An 11672-nucleotide genomic window follows, 5' to 3' on the forward strand; every position below is an offset into this window, starting at 1 on the left:
AACGGTTATAACATGCGTGAAAACGATTATAACGGGTCTAAATAATGTCGTTATTTCCTATTTATCGGTAATATATAGATACGGGTGTCGGCGACCCTCACAGACACGCTACATAGGCGTGACCATTTTAACGGGCGTTTTTGCGGAAATAACGGTCGTTTTTCGAACCTTAGTTCTTCATCTTTAATCGATGAACGCCGTGAAGTCTATAGCTCAACTACACAATCTATCATAGTCCAACACAACTATAAGTAGACTAGAAATCAAGACTCATAGTTTTGACAACTAAACTTGACAAACAAGCTTGAGATAGCAACACTTGAGAGGTCGACCGAGCAGTGCTCTAACACATATCTCCTCAATGGAAGATTGGGAAATTTTAATGCCCACGGGCGCCGGTACCTATAATCTTTGAATTTTTCAATATATGCATACATTATATTTGAAAATTATGTGGGATCGTGATGAGTCAATTATCCTCGAATATTTATTTACAGTAACTACTGACATAAAGTGGTTGTGAACCCCTATGCAGAGTAATATCGACATATGTGATTAGTTGTAAAAATGTGTTGTACGAGAAATATGATCGTTGTAAAAATGATATGGGTGTTTCATTTTTGTTCAGAACCTAAGATTGATTCAATAATTGCTAGGATACATATCTCTTCATAGCAAACTTAAACATCAAAGTCAAAATATCTGAACCAAATAACCCTAACTAATAAACATAGTTAAAATCTCAATAACAAAGGATAACTGGTGAACAAAGGCCACCAAAGATGAAACACGGGAAATCTAGAGATCCACCACCTCTCCAATCTACCTCAGATCAACAACAGAAACACAGCAAACGAGACGAGAGCAGGAGCACCAATAATGGCCTTAGTGATCTTGTGCTGCAGCCACTTCGTAATCCAAAGAGCAAACTTCTCTCAGCCTCTGTATGATTGTTGCAGCATCATCGGGTTTCAGTTTCGAAATTACTTCCATAAATAGCTTCACCATTTGTTCCCTCCAATCCTTCTCCTTATCAAAAAACGGAGGCGGAATCTTTTTCTGCTTGCTTGGCTTTGGTTCTTCCTCAAAGCTTTCAACTGTTTGATGCTTTCTTCCAAAAACACCTGCGCCTGCTCGTTGCAGGTTCTCATGGTCAGCTTTAAAAGCTGCAGCCACATCTACTCCCTGACATACACACCCATAGATGTCAATTTATATAAGACCCTGAATTAGATTCTAGATCATATGTATGGGAAGCTACTATTAAAACACCTCCAGATTAACATTAAAAAGGTATTTATCAGCGAAACATCCCACGAGACTTCGATATTGGCTTCCCATGAATCAAACAAACACGAAAAAAAAACCAAGTTTTGCTTGGGATTATGGAAGCCTTACCTTTTAATATCAGAAATCTACACCTGAGTAAAAATCTCAAGATATAACAACCCAAAATCTACTATTATCTCAAGTTTTACCGGTTCTCATGGTCAGATGACTCAGATTTATCCCATGAGTCTTCCATATTGGCTTCCCATGAATCAAACAAACACGAAAAAAAATCAAGTTTTGCTTGGGATTATGGAAGCCTTAGAACAACCCGTATATTTCCATACCATATGAGATCAAATAATGCACTTACAAAACTTAGAAAGAAGACGGATCAAGCTCAAAGCTTCAGCCACGAGGGTTTCCACAGCTTAAACATCAAAAACCAGCAGAAAATCCTTAAAACACCAGAAAAAACAAAGAAGAAAATCAACCTAAGAACACAAGAGATCAGTAAAAGAAAATCAACCTAAGAACACAAGAGAAGCTTCTGTCTCTTTCGGACCACTATCATTTAAAAGAAGACGGGTCAAGCTCAAAGCTTCAGCCATGAGAGTTTTTGACAGCATAAACATCAAATAACAACACTAGAAAAAACAAAGAACAAAATCAAAAACCTAACATCAAAAGAGATCGGTAAGATCCAAATAAAACCCTTAAACCCCAAAAAAAAAAAGAAAGATGAAGTATACTTAAAATCCAGAAAAGAAAAAGATACGTAAAACAAAAAAAATAAAAATAATAATAAGATCTTACAATTTTCTCGACTTGCTGGAGTCTTTTTCACAGCACCGTAACTTCTTCTACTTGCTTTTTCTCTACTTTCACTCTTCGATTCGTACTCTCAATCATCCAAGTCATGAATGCAAATAGACCATTCTTCAAATTTGTAATTTAGGCGTCCTGAGAATCAGTTCGCACCTGGAGTTTTTGAATCATTTCGAAAAGTGAGTAAAACTTTTTATGATTGCTTAACATGTAAAAAATTCTAGGGTCATAAGCAAAACATTCATGTATATGATGACATTCAGTATCATCATTAGGAGGAATAACTTGAGTGAAGTCGGCTGATTCAACAGTCTGAGATGTTGAACCAATCTCCGACTGATTAAAGGAAGATTTGTTGTAATATTTTTGGGTATTTTTGGCTTGAACTGATGCAATGGGTTAAACGGCCACATTTTAGGTTAAACGCAATGGAAGAAGAGAAGAGAAAGAGAATGCGTACCGAATAAATATGGATGTAATTCACTTCCACAGCAACCATTCTGATGACCGATGGGACTGTGACTAATGGAGGTTTGAACAAAAAGGAAAAAGCAGCACTGATAAACGAGACCTCGTTTCTATCTATCTTCATTATTCAACAATCAACATCTATCTTCATTACCGAATAAATGAGGTAAGTAACCCGTACATCTACAATCAACGGACATGAATGGCTTAAATCGACGGGTAGATTGTTTTTCTTAATATAAAAACATTTACACACGAAAATGTTAACCTGTTGCTCCATCAGAAGCGCTCCCGGACCCACCATTTACCATCACGGCTGCGATCAATGACACATAGCAAATTTCGGCCAAACATGAAATGGATCAGTAATGTATGGTCCCTGACCAAATAAACATAGCAAATGTACACATCATAGTCAAAATATCTGAAACAAATCCATTCAATTCTCAACCGACTAAAAGCATTTGGTTTTAATTGAACCTACAGATCAATTCAACGTATACAGTAGGGAATGAACCGACTACTGTGAATTGCATTTCAATTCTCAACCGACTACTGTAAATGAAACCCTTTTGTAAGAGGGATGTATCCCTTTGTAAATGCATCTTTTTAAGGATGAGAGTAAATGAAACCCTTCGGGAAGAGGGATACTGATGCAGGGCGGAAGCGTTGAATAAAAGTAATACTAAAATCACGTGTTTCCGAGATACCACTTTCGAGGAAAACACTACTTTTTAATTCATCAAAGACTGTCTAATACTAAAACATAGAGCTCCTTATATAGATAACTCTACACGAAACATAGAACCCCTATCAAAACATAAAGCCCCTATCAAAATACCTATTATCTAAAATAAGAGATATTTCTAAATTAATAAAATCGATACATAATTAATTATATTTCTAAAATATTCTTAATAAATAAAAATAACTTAATTTATTATAATATATTTTATGAAATAAATTATAGAATAATAAAAATATGCAAGCATATTTTCATACCATAAATAATCCACCAGATATATACACCGAAGATTCATAACTGTAAATGAAACCCTTTGAGAATTTCAATGCACGTGTAACTTCAGTTTATATAAATAGATTCACAAAGATGGCTTCTTCCCACCAATGCAGAAAACAAAACAAAAAAGTAACAATGAAGAATTTTAGTGCAGCAGAGATTGAGAAACTAAACGATGAGGTCATGTTAAATATATTTAGCCTATTTTCGTCGGAAGATAAGTTGCAGAGTAGAAAAGTATGTAGAAAATGGAGAAATCTCATCGGGAAACTCAAGATAGGTCTTCTTTTTGCGGTATGGAGAGACTTCTTCGAAGATAGTAAACCTCGACTATACTATGGATAAAAATATGGAGGACTTATTGATAATGAAGAACTGCAGTGCTCGTACTAGGCGCTTACAAAAGTTGATCAGTCTGTTGTGAATCACTCTTCTCTTAGTCGTTGCTTATCAATTCCTTTCATGGTTGGTTCCTGCAACGGTCTAGTTTGCTTTTATGTATACCAGCATGAAACAGTTGATCCTGCTTACATTTGAAATCCATCAACAGGAGAAGGCATTCATCTGCCAAAATTAGACCAAATTGCAAGGAATTACGGTTGTTTCGGTTACTGTCAGTCCACTAACAAGTACAAAGTTATCAGAATTTATTATGATGACATTGACTACTTTATCGGTGAAGTGCAAGTATACACTCTTGGTGCTGGAAGTGGATGGAGAAACAAAGAAGATATCTCCTATAATTTTTGGTATCCAGGTGTTTATGCCTATGGAGCTGTTTATAGGCTGAATCGCCAAGAGAAGTGTAGCGTTGTTTCATTTGATTTGGAAGATGAAAATTCAAGACAATTCCATCCCCACCAATTAATCCTGACGGTGTCGTATACACCCAAGTTGGACTTAAACTGTTGGGAGGTAATTTGTGTGTGTCTCATGTAGACTATACTAAATTTGTTGACATATGGAAACTCAACAAGAAGCAAAGTTGTTGGATAAAGAAGTGCAGAATAAATGTCGAAGAAGACCCGTTTCAGAGCCTTATAGAGCCACCTGCCCTTACGAACAACAGGGAACTCTCTCTGGACTCTTTTTGTTCATTCTTCACCTTTGTAGACCTCGTATTGACATCCTTTTCTTCTCCTTCCACCTTAACTTTCTTGGCTTTGGTCGGTGCTTTCTTCTCAGCTTTCCTTTCTTTGATCGGTGCTTCCTTCTTAAATTTCTAAATTCCCTCATTATTGAAACCCTTCTTAACATCATTGAAACGACCTCTAAGCCACTTAAAGTTGAATTGCAGTTTCTCCGCCATATTTATTTGATTCTCCCATGCAATAATCATTTCAGAAGACACCTCAATCATAGGAGAGCAATACATATCATCAATTGTATTCATTATATCGGTGACCAAAGTGACTGAACCATGGTCGTACAGTGAGGCTGCTGGCAATGGCATAATTTCTGTTGAACCTTTATGACCATATTTCATTCAATTTTTTTGTATAAACAAGCGTGTCTTTTTAAAACATTAAGGTCCTGTTTGGTATAGTTTTCGAAAACAGTTTTCTGTTTTAAAAACAGAGAAAACAGAAAACAGAAGAAAACGCGTTTGGTAAGGACATTTTCAGAAAATGTTTTCTATCTGTTTTCTGTTTTTAAAAACAAAAAAATGAAAACAACAAATTATTGTTTTATGTGTTTTCTCTTTTTTTCTTTTCTTTATTCTTTTCTTCTTTTCAGAACAAAGTAAGAGATGGGGAATGACTGCAAGTGAGTCATGGCTAATATCACTATCTCTTAGACGAATCTTTACATTTGATCCGATTTAGTTGGTTTTCCTTGTTTTCAAAAACAGTTTACCAAACAATTTTTAGAAAATGAAAACAAGGAAAAAAGGGTATGTTTTTAAAACAGTGGAAAACTATTTTTGAAAACTGTACCAAACAGGCCATAAATCCTCCGATGTTTTCAGAATTCTCTTCACAGAAAATAAGCTCTTGGTCTAATGAAAAAGGTTTCCCCGCGTTTGGATAAAATGTTGTTTGAATCAAGGCCACCTAACCATATCGGAAAAAAAACACATAAACTTTACTTAGTTGAACTAGCTATAATAAGATTACTGATTGGTTGACAATATACACGAAACAATATTCTTACTATAGGCTGAAATCTCAACTTGAAATATATATGGTACTCCATGGTATATGGTAATACTCCATAGTATATGGTAATAAGAATAACACTAACGGTATAACCATAAACGTTTTAACTGGTGTTTTTATTTAAGATTTTGAAATATTCCATGCACGTTTAAGAAATTTATGAATTCTTTTTATAGAAACTTCTTTATTATAGTGTGATACAATTAAAAATATTTATTAATTTATGTTAAAATTAAATTAAATTATGTATAAATAGAGGTTGTTCTATTTTTAAAATCAATAAAGAAAATAAAACAATTTCAACTTTTTAAAGGAATCCAAACTCCATGTAGCTGATGAATCTATGACAATCAAGAATGCGTCCACAGTGATTGTGGCAGATGTGGTTGTAAGTATTTTAATATTATTCATTCAGGGTTGGCATACATATCATGGCACTTGTTTTCAAATCGCACATCACATCTGCTCCATATATCTTTATCTTGTTAAGATTTAATATTTATTCTAAGTAGACTTATTTTCACAATCACAAGGTATTTTCTTCTTGCTTTCTCTCTAAATTTCTGCCGCTGCAGCTGCTTCCACTACTACTTCTTTATTGATTTTGAAATTTTGATCTAAATCGTGAAGACTTTAATAAATTAATCGTATTGGGTTTTTCTTTTAGTAATTGGAAGTTCAGTATACTCAATATATTAGGAAATCCTGATTCCTCTTCCTTAATTTCAGTTGAAGTATGAATTTATTGAAAACTAAAACAAGGGTTTATGTTAAATTTTGGGGTTTTTAGGATAATTCATTTTTATATAATATTTAGGGCTTGGGTGTTTGTTATTTCTTGTTAAGCAGTGTTTGATCAAGTTTAATTGATTCAATTTATTAGGAAATTATGGACCAATCATTTCACCAAGTTAGATTATTCAAGTCGAACTGGTCGCTGGTTCGTGGATGGGAAATAGAGGTCCTTTACTATGAAAAAGTGGCCGGTGAACGTAGATTAAAACCGAGGTGGTACAGAGGGGTGATACATGATTATAATGAAGATGGTTATGTTTATGAAAATAAGGTAGTGAAGGCCAGAAAATGGATGATTCATTACTACAATGGAGATGAGACACCGGAAAATTTAACGACGGACGAAGTCAGACTTCGAATTCCGCGGGAAGCAATGCATCATTTCCCTTTTGGGTATGTTTCTTTACTGTTTTGTTTCTATTTTTTCAATTGAAGCAACATTAGGGGGTTCGTTGATCTTTTGCAGGGTATTGTCAAATGACGACACATTCTAATTCTATGTGTGTGTTTTTTTTGTCGATGATGATGACATGATAATTAGAAAGTGGAGGAGGCAAAGGAAGTATGCACTCCATGGAACCAATAAACGCATTTGTCATATTTCTGAAGACGACAACAACAACAGCAACCAAGCAAATGATACAACCGAGCAAAATGATCACCTTTCACCAGCTAGTTCATCACTATCATCATCAGTTTCTGGGGATCGGTCTAATGCTCCTACCTTGAAAAACATGGCCCTAGAGTTGTATGTCCAAGAGCAAGATGGTTTTACTGGTGATAATGCTTCTGGAGATGAGTCAAATGCTTCTGCCTCATCATCATTTTCTGGGGATGATGCTTCTGCCTTAGGAGACAAAGCCAAAGAGTCACACAAGGTCCACGATGTAAACTGCGATGCTCCGGAACCGACCACTTCTCCTGATTCACAACAAAGCAAGACAGATTTTGGGGCTATTGTGTGTTACCGCATGCCCACTTGTGAGGCATGTTCTTTACTTCAAGGTAATACTCAGTCCTCTAGTTCTCCCAAAAAGCAGAAGAAACGAAGAAAAGCCTCTAATATGCAGTCCTCAGTCCTCTAGTTCTCCAAAAAAGCAGAAGAAACAAAGAAAAACCCAAACAAGAAATGATTCCAAATTCAGGTCTACCCTGTGTTCCATCGTAAAGCTGTTTAATGAGTTGAAGTTAGGTGACCTAATAAAGGATAATGCTGTGCTCAAATTATGTTTTTAGGTTTATCAGTCCAATTTGTCCAACAATGAATTTGGTTTACTTCTTTCCACCCAGTCCTAGAAAGAAATACTTATTAAAAGAAGTAAGAAAGTTGACCCTATGATCGTTGAAAATGCATTCAATTTATATATAGTGGTTAGGACTGAACATGGTGTCGGTTAACCGTTGGAAACCGACCGAACCAGACCAATAAGCAAGAAACCGAACCAAACCATTTAGATTTGGATTGGTTTGGTAAAAAAAGTTGAAAAACCGACATTACTGGTTTGGTTTTGGTTTGATCTGAAAACCGAACCAAAACCCATTGGGGAACCGATTAATTTTTAAACTTAATTTCTACCGTCGATTTAAAAGTATTAGATTCTACCCATTGATTTAGAGGATAAATAGAAACCCTAAATCTAATATTTCATTATGATACTCTCCCTCTTTCTCTTTCTCCTTCTCTCAGCCGCCTCCCTTCTCCACCCCCAACAACAGCTGCTGCTACTCGATTTTTTTCTCCCCGTCTTCCTTCTTTTTTATTTGTCAATAACTAAATTAAGATATATTATATATCTTCTTTTGATCTCTAGAATTAGAGTAAGCTTACACTATTCTTGATTTTTTTTTGTCTGTATATTTGTGTAAACCAATACTATCGACAACTACGATTTTTTTATCCGTAAATTTGTGTATTTTTTTTTTGGTTTGACATAATTATTGGTTAACCAAAAACCACTGGGACAAACCGAAACCAACTGGAACCATTCGGAAACCGAACCAATGGTTAATGGATTGGTTTGGTTTAGATTTTTAGAAACCAATAATATTGGTTTCGGTTTTGGTTTAGCTAGAAACCGAACCAAAACCGACCATGAACAGCCCTAATAGTGGTCTTTATTGATTTCAAAACCTTATTCAAAATGGAATCTCCATTTTGAACGAGTTATTGCAGGCAGTTGTTTCCGCAGTATACCCTTCACAAACTTGGTTGCTGAAGGATCTTTAGAGGGCCATTGGTTTTCTAATACACAGTTTATAAAAGTCCAAAATGGAGATTCCATCAACTTTGCTTTGAGCACATCATTATCCTTTATTCTTTCACCTAACTTCAACTCATCAAACAGCTTTACGATGGAGCACAGGGTAGACCTGAATTTGGAATCATTTCTTGTTTAGGTTTTTCTTTGTTTCTTCTGCTTTTTGGGAGAACTAGAGGACTGAGGACTGCGTATTAGAGGCTTTTCTTTGTTTCTTCTGCTTTTTGAGAGAACTAGAAGACTGAGTATTACCTTGAAGTAAAGAACTTGCCTCACAAGTGGGCATGCGGTAGCACACAATAGCCCCAAAATCTGTCTTGCTTTGTTGTGAATCAGGAGAAGTGGTAGGTTCCAGAGCATCGCAATTTACATCGTGGACCTCGTGTGACTCTTTGGATTTGTCTCCCAAGGCAGAAGAATCATCCCCATAAAATGATGATGAGGCATAAGCATTTGACTCATCTCCAGAAGCATTATCACTAGTAAAACCATCATCCCCAGAAAATGATGGTGAGGCAAAATCATGTGACTCATCTCCAGAAGCATTATTACCAGTAAAACCATCTTACTCTTGGAAATACAACTCTAGGGCCATGTTTTTCAAGGCAGGAGCATTAGACTGATCCCCAGAAACTGATGATAATGGTGATGAACTAGCTGGTGAAGGGTGATCATTTTTCTTGGTTGTATCATTTGCTTGGTTGTTGTTGTTGCTGTTGCTGTTGTTGTTGTTGTCGTCTTCAGAAATATGACAAATGCGTTTATTGGTTCCACGGAGTGCATACTCCCTTTGCCTCTTCCACTTTCTAGTTATCATGTCATCATCATCGATAAAAAAGACAGACATAGAATTAGAATGTGTCGTTATTTGACAATACCCTGCAAAAGATCAACGAACCCCCTAATGTTGCTTCAATTGAGAAAATAGAAACAAAACAATAAAGAAACATACCCAAAATGGAAATGATGCATTGCTTCCCGCGGAATTCGAAGTCTGACTTCGTCCGTCGTAAAATTTTCGGGTGTCTCATCTCGATTGTAGTAATGAATCATCCATTTTCTAGCCTTCACTATCTTCTTTTCATAAACATAACCATCTTCATTATAATCATGTATCACCCCTTTGTACCACCTCGGTTATAATCTACGTTCACCGACCACTTTTTCATAGTAAAGGACCTTTATTTCCCATCCACGAACCAGCGGCTAGTTCGACTTGAATAATCTAACTTGGTGAAATGATTGATCCATGATTATAATTATGAAAGCAAAATTAGTTTAAGCTCGATTGCGATTCCGTTATTATAACCAAGTTCATAGACGAAACAATTCCATCCATTAAAGAAGTAACCAACAACGTACCTCAAGATTTGGAGGTATATATCTTACTATCTCTTTTAAAACCCTAATTTTTTCGTTAACAATAAAAATTAGTTTAGGTAACTGCATTTTTTTTTTTGAAAAATAGGTTAGTTCTGATTTATTACCAGATTTATTACCAATATTTCGAGCGTCAATTCGTCGTAAGATTTTGATTTGTTTTTTTTTTAGGTTTGCTTAGCGAAAGAGACTGCTCTAGGAATAGAAGTTGGTTTAGCCTAAGCTGTTTAGTTTTGTTTAATCCAGGGATAGCTGTTCTAGGTTTAATTTTTGCAGGAACCCAAGAACACATTGGTACTGTAATTTCATGACTATTAGTTACGAATATCAATATTAGCTGCTAATTTTAATTCTCATGGACTAGGGATGAGAGTGTTCCATATGGGATTATCAACTCACAGTGGTTAGCTAAAGTGAGTACATATATACAAAGATAGAAAGCTTAAGATATCAACAGAGACAGAATTTTCATGAATGGCCAACACGGTATGGAAATATCTGGAGATGTTTGTAACATTTGACCATGTGCTTCTATAGTACTAAAAGCCCTATTTGTCAAAGAATGCCATCTCTAAAACTACAACTGTATGTTGTTTGTTTTCTTCAAGCTCACAAATATATAATTAGACAAAATTAAAGTAACCAGATCATCTCTAAATCCTCAGTATGTTCCCTCCATTGCTCCATTTTCCATTGTAATTGTTGCAGCTGCAAACATGATTTTGAGAAGTGTGACTTGAAAATGCGGGGGTTTAACAATCACACCAAATATTACGATTAGCAATCTGTATGGACTAACTCCAATATACTTTCTAGAGAATCAACTAGACAGTCACACTCAATCTAGAGAAAAGTATATCGAGGAGTTAATATCTCTCTCTTGATTTGATTTTACTCAAGCAAATAGAAATCTGCGAGTCTTTATCAAATAGAAGGATAATAAACTTGGATGGTACCAAAAACCAATATCCAAGGATCAATCAATTTCCAATCAACAACCAAAGGTTGGATTTCACAATTGATCGATACAAACACACAACCTCTGATATTTCAATTATATAACAAAATATAATGCTGAATAGAAATAACACAGACACCAGAAATTTTGTTAACGAGGAAACCGAAAATGCAGAAAACCCCAGGGGCCTAGTCCAGATTGAACACCATACTATATTAAGCCGCTACAAACACTAGCCTACTACAAACTAACTTCGATCTGTACTGTAGTTGAACCCTAATCAATATCACACTGATTCAAGGTACAGTTGCGCTCCTTACGTCTCTGATCCCAGCAGGATAATACGCACTTGATTCCCTTAGCTGATCTCACCCACAACCAAGAGTTGCTACGACCCAAAGTCGAAGACTTTAATAAACAAATCAGTATCCCGCAGAAAAGTCTACAAGGATAGATAAATCTGTCGCCCACAGATAAACCTAAAAGTTTTGTTCTGTCTTTTGATAAAAATCAAGGTGAACAAGAACCAATTGATA

At 35.6% G+C, this 11672-nt stretch overlaps 1 long non-coding RNA gene and 1 other non-coding gene across 4 annotated transcripts; both read right to left on the reverse strand.

Annotated features, from left to right (window-relative positions):
- Positions 1-617: 617 nt before the first annotated feature.
- LOC113333105 lies at positions 618-2692 on the reverse strand. Of its 3 annotated transcripts, XR_003351804.1 has the most exons (4): positions 2558-2692; positions 2086-2250; positions 1643-1727; positions 618-1185 (listed from the first exon to the last, which is right to left on the reverse strand). It is a non-coding gene; the product is annotated as an uncharacterized LOC113333105 (long non-coding RNA). The 3 variants fall into 3 exon arrangements; XR_003351802.1 differs by lacking the exon at positions 1643-1727; XR_003351803.1 differs by having other exon boundaries at positions 618-1727.
- On the reverse strand, positions 1244-1384 carry LOC113342360. The gene has a single exon (XR_003356622.1). It is a non-coding gene; the product is annotated as a small nucleolar RNA snoR83 (small nucleolar RNA).
- Positions 2693-11672: the final 8980 nt, after the last annotated feature.

Source organism: Papaver somniferum, chromosome 1 (genome assembly GCF_003573695.1).
Source record: "Papaver somniferum cultivar HN1 chromosome 1, ASM357369v1, whole genome shotgun sequence".
NCBI classification, from domain to species: Eukaryota; Viridiplantae; Streptophyta; class Magnoliopsida; order Ranunculales; family Papaveraceae; genus Papaver; species Papaver somniferum.